The sequence below is a fragment of the Furipterus horrens genome, unplaced genomic scaffold (genome assembly GCF_987537825.1).
Source record: "Furipterus horrens unplaced genomic scaffold, mFurHor1.1.pri manual_scaffold_6, whole genome shotgun sequence".
Classification (NCBI taxonomy): Eukaryota; Metazoa; Chordata; class Mammalia; order Chiroptera; family Furipteridae; genus Furipterus; species Furipterus horrens.
In genome coordinates, this window is record NW_028327176.1 from 124,392,491 (window position 1) to 124,408,502 (window position 16,012).

General features: G+C 37.2%; 1 long non-coding RNA gene across 1 annotated transcript in view; it reads right to left on the bottom strand.

The window, feature by feature from the left end:
• Nucleotides 1-2,899: 2,899 nt before the first annotated feature.
• The window catches only part of LOC150007356 (uncharacterized), a 141,009-nt gene continuing 127,896 nt past the window's right edge, over nucleotides 2,900-16,012 (bottom strand). The window contains exon 3 of the long non-coding RNA XR_016511811.1: nucleotides 2,900-2,998. This is a non-coding gene — a long non-coding RNA (uncharacterized LOC150007356). The remainder of the gene's footprint in view (nucleotides 2,999-16,012) is intronic.

The window sequence follows — 16,012 nt, forward strand, 5'->3', positions numbered from 1 at the left end:
TGACCTGCCTTGGAGATCCCCAGAGACTCCACCCCACCCAACCCAAGCTGCTTTTCCATATGAATGGCTGGTCTTGGCTTATGCTTCACAACTTCCTAAATCCTCTCAAACAAGCAATAGTTGACTTCAGTGAGCCCCAGGCATGGGATCAGCAGCAGCCAGCCTAGATTTACAGCTTGGCTTCCACTGGGAATCTCCAAGATCAGTACAAATAGCAGCTATCTCAGATTGCTCTATAGCTCAGGTACAGTGGCCCTGGCAAAACACAGGTGGGAGTTGAGCCTGGTCTGCACCACCCGGGAAACTCCAGGGCTAGCACATCACATCTGGTGGGCAGCTACAGACCACATCTAAGCACCACACACACACCCCGCCCCCGCACAGCTGATCCTCCATGGAGGATAGAGGTTGGTGCTCAGTGGTCACAGATAATCCTTATAGCTGACTGGCCTGGGTAATCCCTCCCATTGATCTGCCAACAGCAACCAAGGCTAAACTACAAAGGAAAAGTGTACCCAGCCCACACAAAGGGCATGCCTTGAGTGATATCCTACAGGACACCTACTACATTAGACCACAACACAGAGGCAAAGCAGCTCTACCTAATACATAGAAACAAACACAGGGAGGCTGCCAAAATGTGGAAGAAACAAAGTCCAAATGAAAGAACAGATCAAAACTACAGAAAAAGAGCTAAACAAAGTGGAGCTAAGCAATCTATCGGATGCAAAGTTCAAAACACTGGTTATAAGGATGCTCAAGGAGCTTAGTGAGGACCTCAACAGCATAAAAAAGATCCAGTCAGAAACAAAGAATACACTAATTGAAATAAAGAACAATTTACAAGAAAACAACAGTAGAGTGGATGAACCTGAGAACCAAATCAATGATCTGGAACATAAAGTAGCAAAAAACAACCAATCAGAATAAGAAGAAGAAAAAAGAATCCAAAAAAAATGAGGATAGTATTAGCAGCCTCTGGGACAACTTCAAGAGGTCCAACATTCACATAATAGGGGTGTCAGAAGGAGAAGAAAAAGAGCAAGAAATTGGAAATCTATTTGAAAAAATAATGACAGAAAACTTCCTTAATTTGGTGAAGGAAAGAGACATGCAAGTTCAGGAAGCACAAAGGGTCCCAGACAAGATGGATGCAATGAGGCCCACTCTAAGACACATCATAACTAAAATGTCAAAGGTTAAAGATAAAGAGAGAATATTTAAAGTAGCAAGAGAGAAGAAGTTAGTTACCTAAAGGAGAGTTCCCATAAGACTATCAGCTGACTTCTCAAAAGAAACTTTGCAGTCTAGAAAGGATTGGCAAGAAGTATTCGAAGTCATAAAAAGCAGAGACCAACATCCAAGACTGCTCTACCCAGCAAAGCTATCATTTAGACTAGAAGGGCAGATAAAGAGCTTCCCAGACAACAAAATACTAAAGGAGTTCATCATCACGAAACCAGTATTATATGAAATGTTAAAGGGACTTATTTAAGAAAAAGAAGATCAAAACTATGAATAATAAAATGGCAAAAAATACATATCTATCAACAATTGAATCTAAAAAACAAACTAAGCAAACAAGAACAGAAAGAGAATCATGGATACAGAGTGTTTTGATGATTGCCAGATGGGAAAAGATGTGGGGGAATGAGTGAAGAAGTGACAGGAATAAGAAGTACAAATAGTAGTTACAGAATAAAGTACAGTATAGGAAAATGAGTAGCCAAAGAACTTATATGCATGACCCATAGGCATGAACAATGGTGAGGGGATTGCTTAAGGGAGTGGGGATTGCTGGGTGGATGGGGGAAAAGATGAAAAAATAAGGACAACTGTAATAGCATAATCAATAAAATATAATTTAAAAAATTAAAAAGTAAAAATTGAAAATAAAATAATTACAAGAGATTCACTGGGTGGGTATGCATGTGTAAAGTAAAGGGGAGAAGGAGGGAGAGTAGGCAGTAAAAGCTTTCAGTACTCAGTGTAGATCTGACATCTGCAAAAGAAAAGCGAGAAAGAAGGAGGCTTGTGTAGAAAGAATCACCCTAAAAAACACTCTCATCCAGTCCAACAAGGAGCTACAAAGCAAAAATTTCCTTTTGCATGAGTCTTATGTTGGGCAGCAATGGCTAGCACCTAGAACACCCAGCATGATCAATCATTTATTGGAAATGCCCAGAGAGTCAGGGAGAGCGTGTCCTCTGCTTGAACACTTTGATGCATCTCAAAGGCACTGCAGTTAACTCTGTTCCTTGCTGCAAAAGCTCTCTTAAAAAGATATCTGATTCTTTTTTTTTTTTGGTTAATTTATTTTGTTCCTTACATTCCACATATAAGTGAAATCATAGCATATCTTCTCAGGTCCATCCATGTGACCAAGTAGTATCCCATTATGTAAATCTACCACAACTTTTTTACCCAGTTATATACTGATGGGCATTTGGGTTGCTTCTAGATCTTGGTTTTGAAATCTATATAATTTTGTTAACCAATGTCACCCCAATAAATTCAATAAAGCACTTTTTTAAAAAGAGACCTGATGGCATAGCACATTTCTTCCAATATATGCAACACACCTGGACTTCAAAGTATACCACCTCAAGACTTTATCCAATTACTGCATCACCTCAAAATCCAATTGTTTTCAGTGATATGCATTCCTTTATGTCAGGTCCAGAAGTGACTTAGTTATTTATGACCTCCCCCCAAAGGCAGTTGTCTTACCCAATGCACCCAGTGATAGAAAAGGTACAGGATAACTACAATAAAAGCTACCCAATCATGTAATATCTGCAGTGATATGGAATATACTTTATGTGAAAAGAAAAACTCATGCAGATGCTCATATAGCTTATTTTTTCTAATTGACATTTTAATGACATGGTCATGGTGCTGAGGGCCTCTTGGCATCATCAAGGATAACTGCCACTGGTCTTCATTGCATCCTTGATTTCCTGCTCCTCCCATAGGGGTAGTTGTAGGCTGCATCAAGCTTAGGAGAGGAAACAAAGGCAGGCTCAGGGGTCAAAAGGATTCATGGTAATGAGTAAACTAGATTGAAAGACTTACATATAAGTAGCTATGTATCTTTAAAATTATTTAATATAGAGCATATTTTTATGAGATAAAACTTATATAATGTGATACTTAAATTAAGGATTAATCCTAAGTTAAAAAAAAAACATATGGGCCCATATTGTGAAAATTCCCAGAGCTCATAAGTGTCTCCATTAGCCAATCTATGAGACCTCGGTTCTGCTATCCACTTGTCTGTTTTCCTCACAGGCCTCTGGTTTTGCTCTCTAGGGCTTCTTTCTTGTTCATTGATCTCCCTGGACACACCTGAAGTGAGTCTGCATTGCTTTCACAACCTACTTCTCACAAATGTAGGTTTGCAGATCTGCAAGTTGCTTTGGAGATTAAAAGAAAAATGAAAAAATATATAATAGGATTTTGTAGGCGTGGCATGTGGATTATTTCCCAATGAGATTCTCTCAAAAACATCCTATGATTCTAGTCTTCTAGTTTTCAAGGGTGAAGCACAAAGATTTCTTCAACAGATCATTTCAAGACTTGTGGACTGTCATTTTAGTTACTACCTTTGTACTCAGCCTAGAAGACTCTCTGGCCGTTATTGAAAACTAACTGAGATTTGGTGGCAAGGTAGCACTCTTAATCTCATCTTTGCAGCTAGACTGGTTCCCATATCTGACAGGGGTGCTTGAGAACACTTGGGGCCTTATTATTATCTCCTTCTGAAACTGACAGTTTTATAATAGCTTGAATTTGGACTACAGCATCAGTTCATTTTTTCAGCCCTTTAATGCCTAAATTACCAAAACCACCATCTTCTAGATTGCCTCAGATACAGAGTTCCTCATCTGAGTTATATATCCTTTCATTTCTACTGGCAAACTAGCTAGATCTAGCCTGAGCTCTCCTCTTTTTGTAGGGCTTTTTAAATGAGGTATGAAGCAGTCAACAGACATTGAATTTTCCCCACCATTCCCCTGGAGTTAGTGGCTCATTTGACCTATAATCTGCCTGTACAGGTATATTTGCCACTGTTTTGCCACACCATAAAAAAGTTAGCCCCTTTACATTCTGTAATGTCTGTATCCTTAAAATTATCAAACAAATGCATCTATTTAAGTTTCTATTATGTGCTCTACTTTCACATAACAAATTTTATATTAGTTGATATAGGTTCAGCGGCATGAACTAAAAACCAGAGTTAACATTTTTAAAAAAATAGAAGATAATTTCTCTCACCCATATAGCAGCAGGATAAAAGAAGGAGGAATAAGTAGCATAACCCCTTCCTTTAAGGACATGCTTTTGAAAGTATCTATCATATATCTTTTTCCCTCACAATCCCAGGCTAGAACATACCACAAGATCATAGTTTAGAGTAAAGAAAGCTAGGGAGTAAATGACCATTTACCCCACTAAGAAATTCCAGGGTTCTCCTGATGTAGAGAGAGAGAGAAGGGAACTAACTCAAAGACAACCGGTCTCCTCTACCATTCTTTCCCAAGTCTTGCCCCCTATTCAACAGATAATGTCCAGACTAATTTTCCTAAAAAATAATTTATTCCATCAAGACTGATGATAAATCCTTACTACCCAGTACATTTTTTAAAAAATCAGTTTCTCTATGTTCCGACTTTCAAAGGCTTCTTAATTATACTTCTTTAAAAGCCAATCTCAAATCTAATTTTCCTTTTTTTCTTTTTAGAAAATCTCAGACTGCTCAAGACTGATCTCTCCAATCTTTGTACTCTCAGCAATGCATTTTGGCATTTGATTATTCTCTAATTTTTAGTGTGTGTATGTTTTGTCTATACAGAATGATGCTGTGCTCATTACAAGAAAGCTCCAATATTTATCATCCTTTCTTTTTATTTTATCCCACAACATACATTAATAGCATAGAGAGAACCTAACAAATCATGATTAATGGATCAAAATCCTAAGTCATTAAAAACACAAGAATTATAACGGAAATAACTTAAAAGCACAATAAAGAACCTTTATTTTCTCTGATGCCATGGTTTGGTAAATGTACTATTTGGGGTTAGAGTCTTCTTACAAGTAAATTTCTAAGAGTTTACAACATTATTTCTTTTTAAAAACGTATTTTTTTATTTTTCTTAATATTAAAGTATTATAACAATTAGCAAAAATACTACAAAATATAAATAGAGAAATAAAATTAACTATAATCCCTACAAGATTAGATTATACCAAATATTTTAGTACCTAATCTTCAATGAAATATATGATTTCAAACACATTTCAGTGAGAATTACATCCACAGGGTTTGAATTATCAGAAAACTATTAGAATATTGTCTTAAACAGTTTAATGACCTATCTTATTTCTACCTAACAGCACTTCAAAAAGCCTAACATTTTTCTTTATATATACTACTTTCACCAAGGCATGCATTTAAGCTGATTTTATGCTTTCAGAACTTACTATAGACAAATGCTTGATTTCAGAGGTATGGTGACATATCACACTGCCTACAGCCATAACAAAAGCATATGGCATTTTTGTGTTTCATTTTTTCTATTCCATGGGTTATAAGCAGTGAGATATAAATTTCTAAGAAAAAAGGATACCTATACTATGAACTTATATTTATATATGTTTCAATACATTTTATGGTCTTCAAATTTTTTGGCAAAAGATAATAAGATATATTCTCTCAACTTTCAAATAAAATTTCTCAAAGATACATTTTCCTTTTAGAATGTTAATCATTAAATTATATCTACCTCATATCTACATCACAGAGTTATAAAAAAACAAATGGCAAAATAAATTTGAAAAAATTTCAAACTCTTGGAAGGAATAGTATTGTATCAAGGCCAAGAACTATTTTATATACAAATCCAAGATTTATTTTGGAATAGAAGTCAACCTACCATTATATTGTATATACAGATATTTCTCAAATCATTACTTTCCGTATCAATAAAAACAAAATTGTTGATTGCTTTCTTTTTCTTTGTATGGGGCTCTCAGATCCAAATTATTTCATTGCAATGATCTTTTCACTGTATGGAATAATAGTGCATCCCAGTGAGAATAAATAATCACCCGCTTGTTTCAAAACAGGATGGGAATTACGGACATAAAGATTACTCATGAAAAACTTGGAAAGGAATCCACCCATGATGGGCAACAGAATTGCAAAAATAAACACTAAGTATGATATAAAATCAGGATGAGGCACTATCCTAATAAATAGCTCAATTCCTTTATTTTTGACTTATTAAACTGTTATTGCTTAGTATTTTTCATATTGGCATTTGGCAGTATTAGAAAACCAAAGGGGAAAAAATGATCCCTAGTCAGAATGTGAATAATTATTAAATTCAGATAAATACATGGATGTTTGTTTTATTACTCACTAATTTTCTATAGTTCTTTAAATTGTCATAACAGAAAAGTCTTTAATCTCAATGTTTCAATCACTTCCATTTCACCAACTAGTAGCTCCTTGTTGACCAGATTTAGGACCAGCAAAGCAACTCACTTTATCACTCACAGCTTTTAAAAATCAATTGACAGAGCAGTGTCTGATTTAACTAACAGATGTCCAGATAAGAAAAAGCCCATCCTTCATTATCTCTTGGTTCTGTGCAATTTCTGTAATCTATTTCAAGAATACAACACATGTTCATTTGCTCAAGAGGTCTGTAATACTCTTCAACAGTATCATTTATGTCCATTTTCCAAAAGGATTTCCTGGGTACTTCTGATTGTAGGTTCATAGATTTTTACAGAAAAATATATCATTTTCATAGATATATTTCTCCTTGCCTAATAATAAGGCCTTTTTTGACAGTCATATTGAAGAAAAACAAGGGCAAAATAGAGACTTTATCAAGTGAGTTAAATTGGCCACTTAAGGAGTATCCTACACCTCAGATGAATCATGAAACTAATTTTAAATGATAGCTAATATATATTGAGCACTATTTTCCTAGTCCCAGGCTAAATACTTTAGTTGCATCTTCATATTTAATTCTCATAATAATGACACTATGTTTACTATATCTATAGAGAAAAATCCACCTGTTTTTCAGAGAAATGATGCCATCTGATGCAAAGAATATCACCTATAAGACTGTTAGTAAGGCACACACAATAAGAGCAGTCAGTCAGCCTCTCCACATGATCTCCCCTTGGCCAGAATGCAACTGAAAACAACCTAAAGAGGAACAGATTTGAAGTCACCTCTCTACTCTTCCTATCTCAGACTGCTAGAAATACACAAATCAATGCTCTGAGCCACTTTTGAAACTTAGTTGTAGTTTTAAGCCCTGACCTGTAGACTTTTACAAAATAAGCATCACATAATTTTTCTAGTCCTTAACATCTAAAAGTCCTGTATATTGAAAGAGGAAAGACCCTCTTCTCCATTGCATCAGTTGTTACTGCTTCCTAAGACTTCTGGGCCCTTCTTGCCTGCAAAGTTTCTTTTGAAAAATCAACGGATAGTCTTATGGGAACTCCTTTGTAGGTAACTCTCTTGCTGCTTTTAAGATTCTCTCTTTGTCTTTAACCTTTGGCATTTTAATGATGATGTGCCTTGGTGTGGGGCTCCTTGCATCCAACTTGTTTGGGACTCTGCTTTCTGCACTTGTATGTCTATTTTCTTTGCCAAATTAGAAAACTTTTACTTCATTACTTTATTCAATTAAGTATTAAATTTCTTGCTCTTCCTCTTCTTCTGGCATCCCTATGATTCAGATGTTGGCACTTTTGGAGATATTCCAGTCTTCTTATGCTCGCCTCATTTTTTGAATTCTTGTTTCTTCATTTTGTTTTAGTCAAATATTTATTTCTTCCTTATGTTTCAAAACATTTATTTGAACCCTGACTTCCTTCCCATCACTGTTGGTTCCCTGCAAATTTTTATTTCTTTCATTTCATTTCTTCCCTTATGCTTTTGCCATACTCAATGAGCTTCTGGGCATCTTTATCACCAGTGCTTCACCATTGGTTTTATGTGGATTTTCCTTTGTTTCATTTAATGTAGCCTTCACTTCTTCCCTTATGTGTTTCCCATACTTAAGAATACCTGTCAAGTCTGTGAGCATCTTTATCACCGGTGTTTTGATTTCTGTATCTGATAGGTTGGCTATTTCCTTGTTTGTTAGGTTGGGTATCTCTTTGTCACTTAGTTTTTCCACTGGAACCTTGATCCATTCCCCCTTTTGGGCCATACTTTTCAGTCTCCTCAACTTGACAGGCTCCTGTGTTTGTTTGTCTCTGTGTTTTAGGTAGAGCTGTCACACCTGTTATGTTGTAAGGGGCGGAGCCTTAGGTATTTGTCAGTACAGGGCAACCTGTTTCACCACATTGTGGTGCCATATGTGGGGGAGGGGCCTGAGAGGGAACAATGCCGCCTGCCCAGCATTCGCCCCTTTTTCCAGGCACCTCTCCCACTTCTGTATGGGACTGACGCCTCTCTAGCTGTTGCCCTGGCTGTTGTTCCCATAGTGGGTGGGTCTGCGGACATTCTAGGACTGTGGGGCCCTTTAAACAAGCAGACTCTGCTAAGAGATCAGCAGTTCCTTCCTCCACCCCAAACCACACTGGTCTTCATAGTCAGAAGCAATGAGGCTTGGTTTTCCCCAGCACCGGGACCATGAACTGTGCGGTCTGGTGAGGAGCTGGGAACACTTCCCAAGTGACCCTCCCGACATTTTAAAACATGTGATTGCACTTTCCACCAGCCTGCTGCGACTGCTGCTGCCACTACACCACGTCCTCTCTGCCCCAGTTCCGCCCCTCCTACCTGTCTGGATGAGTATTTCTTCTATCTTTGTTTATTGGACTTCCATGCAGCTCAATTTCCTGGAACTTCTGGTTGTCTCTAGTTTTGAGGTAGTTGTATCCCTGCTTAGTTGTGGAGGGAGATGCAGCATGTCTGTCTAGGCCTCCATCTTGGCCAGAAGTCCTCAAAAGCCTTCTTAAACAAGAAGAAAGGTAGGTTTCCACTTGGTGGTCTAATGATAGAAGGCTTAATATTTCTTAACACTGGAAAACATGAAGCTTAAAAGATATTTAAATATGAAGAACTAAAGAATAAAGGGAAGAAGTCATAAAATCTCCCTAATTCCAACTGATTCTTGTTTCTTTTATACCTCCTAAAATATATTGTTACAAGCACAAGAATTAAAACACATTATGACTATTTTCCATATTACTAAATATAATTCTTCAACATGAATATAAGTAGTCTAATTAATGGATATGCTACAATTTATTCAGCCAATCCTAACTATGAACATTTCAAGCTTTTTAGTTTTTGCTGTTGTGAGCAGAACCACAATAAATGCACCTATATGTAACACTTCACACATACTTAATTATTTTATGAACCTCTGAGCTAAGGAGTATATGTACAATTTAGGGTTTCATTACATACTACATACAAATTTAAATATTAAATATTTTATATTGACCTGCCAAGTAAATACACTTGTTCCAACACTTGTTTCGTAGTTGATGTTTCATTATGACAGTTGAGATTGTTCCTGTTCCTTTCATCCTTTATCCTTCTAGCTTACAGCTCCCTAATATGTCCACACAGGCACCAAAACTCACCAAGACCAGTAGTTCAGTTCACCACTAACTTCTCAATCTGAAAACAACCACCCTATCATAAACCCAGGTGAAACAGTAAAACATAAACACTTTTTTCCTTCAACCCCTTCCTATAAGGCCATTTCAGGGATCCTACCTCTTAATAGGACACCTCCTTCTACAGGTATTCAAATCCTCATGCTGTGCCCTGGCAGCCTCCTATGGTCTCCCACCCTTCATCCCTCTCCCACTTGTGGTTTCCCTCCATCCTGCTATATATCAAACTTGCTCTCAGTTGTGAGAATCTACAAAACTCATACCCACAGAGAATGTAGTAGCTGATAATTTAGGGGCTACTGTATCTTACCAGGGAGATGGTATAAATGTACAAGATAGAGTGACAGACATGAGTAGCAGAATAGGGAGGAAAATGGGTAGCTATCTGGAGGATCAGAATACCTCCCCAGAATCCTGTACAAAGTCACAGGAAGAGCTGGCTTCATGTGTGTGAGATCTATTCAGTCACACATTGCCCTTCATTTAGAAGAACCCCACAAGTGGTTTAATGCCCTGCTGGAATTCTTCCAAGGGGCTCTATGTTTCCATTTTGTATTAGGCCCCACAAATTATACAACTGCATTCATCAGTCAGTAACAAGTAGGTCTGCTCCTCATGAAATACATTATATCTTGTACAAAAGAAGAGGTCTCATTTATGGAAGTCATTTTATGTACAATCTTCTAGTTGCTACTGACCTAATAAGCTAATGGAGTCTAATCTTCTAGTACTTTAAAATTCAGTTTTTTCCTCCTTCTCCACAATCATATATACAAGTGTATACTCTTTTAAAAGTTTTAACAAAATATTGTGAAAGTTTGAAAATGATCTCTAAGAAAATTGTTTTGATTTCCCCCAAAAGGGAAGACACTACCATTAATACTCCAACACCGTGTTAAATGTACATCTGGACTGCCATATAAACCCTTACCTCTCTTCCCTTAGTTTCACATTCTGTTCTGTGGCAGAGAAAATGGAGTTCTAAATGCAATTTCTCCCTAGAGATAACATTTTATATACTATTTATTTAACCTGTACTGTGTGTCAGGTAGCTAAAAGAACATATAAAAATGGCCTCTTTCTAGGAGAGCCTTTTCAACTACATGCCAGTGAAATAAATGCCCTTGAAACTCTACCAGAGGCTGTAAGTCCAAGGGCTAGAGTTTCCTAGAGGTGTCATTGATGCTAGGCAAGAATGAATCTGATCACTGAGTTTTCCAATGGCCTCTCCTTGTTATACCATATTTTATTTCCTTCTCTTATGGAACATTCCCCCACAGTCCCTTCATATCCTGTCAATATAAGAAAGAAAAACCCCACCCTTGGACGTTGGTTCCCCCTACTTACAAATGGATAAAGCTGACTGCCCACTTGTTTAATAAAATGGCACACAAACTCCCATCCTTATCAAAATATTTCTACCACTAACCTGCTAAAGAGTTTAAAATTCCAACATCTAGAATCATTCCTTTGTATTAAGAATTTCACAAGAATGTTTCTGTTTAAGTTCAATTGATACCTGGAAGAGGAAATAAAATCCACTTAACATTAAGCAGGAAATAGTTAAATATTAATATCTCCACTCTTCCTTAAGTTTCTTTTAGATACACAGAAGAGGTCAATGATGGTTAGGAGGTGTATTTTCTTGACATAAGTTTGGGGGTCACATACTCAGTTTATACACCAAACAGGAAGTGAATATTTTCACTAGAAGAGATTTAAACAATCTTCCAATTGATGCAGGGCCTACCTATTACAGACAATGCAGATCGTGGTAGAACATAGAAACGGCAGCCATGAGCAAGAGAAGGAATAATTGAGACAAACAGTATTTTGGTTGCAGAGAACACCAAAGGGCCTTGCAACCTATAAATCTATTTCTACATTAACAGAGAACTTAGCTGCCTGAATTCTCTGACAATATCAAACAGAAGCAAAACCTTTTTTTAAGCATGAACTTAGATCATTGACACAATCATCATGTGAGGGCTGACTGCAAATAGTAAGGAATCTAAAATGAGAAAACAAAAACCCAATATAAGCATTATAGGGCAAACTATTATTATAGCAACAGAGGATAATCAAAATATCTGAGAACATAAGAACATGTAGACAATAGACCATAATAGATATTATTTCTTGGGTCATATCTATCTATGATGAACTGAAAGATAATATCATATCTGATAATGTTTGTATTTTTTAATTGTGCATTTTAAAATGAGTTTAAATTAATGTTTAGCACTCATTCCAGCGAATGGGTGTAATCACTACACAAAGTTTGGTTGTCTTCAAAAAGTTACTTTATAAATCTCAACAAATCTTTAGTATTAAAACATCAGTGTAAAGACAGATCTGTTTATCATTGGAAGTCATTCCAAAAGAGAAGAGAAAACAGAAATACAAACTCCAACTCCAATATGATAAAGACTACCAAGTACAGCAAAAGGTAAATTGGAATGTGGGAAGATTTCAGAAAAGGACTTCTGCGTCTGCAAATCTCAAAGTTCAAAAATCCTCATTATTCAAAATTAATGACACACTCAGAGGAAAAGCAAGAGAGAGAGGAATGACTGAGAAATCACATACTTATACAGAGCAGTCTCATAACAAAGGAGAGGGGAAGAAATATACTCTCTGTTGTGAACATATCTGAAGTTACTTGGTATAATAATTAAATAGGAGCCAGCAAAAAATTTATATGAATATATAAATAGAAAAATAGAAGAGGGAGCAAGAAAAATGAATGACATGAAGAAAATTCACACTCATGTTTCCACGTAACAGGGAAAAATTGTAACCAAGTGAGGCAAGTCGCCACCAATGCCCTCGGCTTGGTGGAAACTCCTGTCCAACAGTGGTCTCAGGATCGTGGATGAGAGACAATAAGTAACCCAAACACTATATTTTTGTCTGGGAGGAGGAAAGGTGGATGTTCTCTGTAGGGGAGAAAAACCCTGATCAAGCCTTCCAAGCTCCTTTTATTGAGAAAGGTATCCAGGGGATACAGAGTCAGGATAAACAAATCATCTACAAATTTCAAATGCTTGGATTACTATTAACAATCACTGGTTACTAATAACAATGTAAGGAACACAGTGAGCATTTTGGGTCATAGTTCACTAGGTATCCTGGCACTATATGGACATCAAGTGAATACACCGTCTGGGTACTTGATGTTACACAGGGTCTATAGCTAGCTTAAGAGATGAGAAAAACAGAGCAAGCTTCAAAGCAGAATATTTATTCTTTAAATCCAATTCCCACGGGAACCCCCTGAATGGGACTCCGCGTCATGTCCGTCTCCAGCTTTCCCAGTCTTCCAGTCAAGACTCACAGGCCTCCTGGAGGGGCCTAGCTTGTGGCTGGGCTACAATTCCTGAAACCACACAGGGTGGTCCCCCACAGCCAAGTATAAACCATGAATATGAAACACTTAGTTTCCCATTAGGTATTGTAATTTCTCCAACTTTGTTGTCTTTCTGAAGCTTGCTGTTGCTGTGCGGGGCCTTTTATGGTTCCATATAAATTTTTGAGATATCTATTCTAGTCCTGTGAAATACATCACTGGAATCTTGATAGGAATTGCATTGACTCTATAGATTGCTTTGGGTAGTATGGATATTTTAATGATGTTAAGTCTTCATTTTGATGAACATGGTACAGGCTTCTACTTCACAAATCATCTATTTCTTTCTTCAGTGTCTCATAATTTTCTGAGTACAGGTATTTCACATCCTTGGTTAGGTGTTTCCTAGATATTTAATTCTTTTTGAAGCAACTGTGAGTGGGAATGTTTTCTTAAATTCCCCTTGTTAGTTCATTAATGGCATATAAAAATGCACCTAGAGACTTCCGGCCAAGATGGATGCCTAGACAGACATGCTGCATCTCCTTTCACAACTAAGAAGAAATACAACTATCTCAAAACAAGAGACAACCAGAAGTTCCAGAAAATCGAGCTGCATGGAAGTCCAACAAACAAAGATATAAAGAAGAAATACTCATCCAGACAGTTGTGATGGCTCTACCTAAGACACAGAGGCAAACACAGGAGCCTGTCAAGATGAGGATACAGAGAGATATGGCCCAAAAGAGTGAGAAGATCAAGGTTCCCATGGGAGAACTAAGTGAGGAGGAGATAGCCAACCTAACAGATGAGGAGATAGCCAACCTAACAGATGTAGAGTTCAAAACACTGGTGATAAAGATGCTCACAGGCTTGACAGATATACTTAAGTATGGCAAACGCATAAGGGAAAAGGTGAAGGCTATGCTAAATGAAACGAAGGGAAATCCACATAAAACCAATAGTGAAGAGAAAGAAACTGAGGTTCAAATTAATGATTTGAAACATAAGGGGAAAAAAAGAACAGTCAACCAGTACAGAATGAGGAAACAAGAATTGAGGAAAATGAGAAGAGGCTTGGGAACCTCTGGGACAACTTTAAACATGCCAACATTCAAATCATAGAGGTGCCAGAAAGAGAAGAGGAAAGCCCAGCACAAGTAGCAGCCATCTACAGACCACTTTGTAGCTTAGGCTGTGTGACCCTGGGCAGAACAAAGTTGTGACTGACCTTGGAAATTCCAATAGCAATCAAAGCTCAACTACAACAGAGAGGTATACACGGGCCACAAAGTGGGCATGCCTTGAGTATCCAACTTGGGTAATAGAGGAGGTGGTGCCTCTGGACCCTACAGGACACCTACTACCTCAGACTACTCTATCAAACCAAAGAGTCATAGTAACTCTACCTAATACATAGAAACAAATACAAGGAGGTTGCCAAAATATGGAAACAATGAAACATGGCCCAAATAAAAGAACAACAAAATTCCAGAAAAAGAGCTAAACAAAAAGGAAACAAATAATCTACTAGATGCAGAGTTCAAAACACTGGTTATAAGGATGCTCATGGAACGTAGTGAGGATTTCAACAGCATAAAGAAAATCCAGTCAGAAACAAAGGATATACTATAAATAAAAAACAATTTACAAGGTATCAACAGTAGAGTGGATGAAGCTGAGAATCAAATCAGCAACTATGGGACATAAGGAAGCAAAAAACAACCAATCAGAACAGCAAGAAGAAAAAAGAACACAAAAAAATGAGCATAGTACAAGGAGCCTCTGGGGTAACTTCATCAGCATTTGCTTCATGGGGGTACTGGGAGGAGAAGAAAGAGAGCAACAAATTAGAAACCTATTTGAAAAAATGACAGAAAACTTCTCTAATTGGTGAAGGAAATAGAAATGCAAGTCCAGGAAACACAGAGAGTCCCAAACAAGATGGACACAAAGAGGCCCACACCAAGACACATCATAATTAAAGGCCACAAAGGTTAAAGATAAAGAGAGAATCTTAAAAGCAGCAAGAGAAAAACAGTTACCTATAAGAGAGCTCCCATGAGACTGTCAGCTGATTTCTCAAAAAGAAAACTTTGCAGGCTACAAAGGATAGGTAAGAAATATTAAAAGTGATAAAAAGCAAGAACCTACAACCAAGATTACTCTATCCAGCAATGCTGTTATTTAGAATTGTAGGACAGATAGTTTCCCAGACAAGAAAAAGCTAAAGGATTTCATCACCACCAAACCAGTATTATATGAAATGTTAAAGGGTCTACTTTAAGAAGAAGATCAAATACATGAACAATATAATGTCAATAAATAAATATCTATCAACAATTGATTCTAAAACAAAATAAACAAACAAGTATAACAGAAACAGAATCACAGAGAATATTTTGATGGTTGTCAGATGGGAGGGGTTCAGGGGGATGAATAAAAAAGGGGAAAAGGTGAGGAGAATAAGAAGTACAAATTGGTAGTTACAGAATAGTCATGGGGATGTAAATTACAGCACAGGGAATGGGTTAGCCAAAGAACAGATATGTATGACCCATAAACATGGACAGTAGTGCAGAAATTGCCAGAGTGTGTGTGTGTGTGGTGGGGGAGCTGAGTAGAAGTGGGCAATACTGGGACAACTGTAATGGCATAAATAATATAATTTTAACAATAAGCAAAGGCATCTGACTTAATTAAAATGGAGAACAACAAGAAAAGGCACCTGACATTATTAAAATCCTATGTGTCAATACTTGCCAAGTCACCTAAGGCAAAGTCAGCCATTGCCCAGAATCCCATGGTGTTCAGTTAAAGACAATGGGAGAAAAGAATATACTAGAAAACCCTTGGTTACTCTAGCTTCTGTCTATGGAATGGGAAAGGATCCATTCTGTCAGTGTCCAAGACATCTTCAAAAAAGAAGCTACAGTCCTGACTGGTATCTCAGTTGATTAGTGTCATCTCAATATGCCAAGGTTGCAGGTT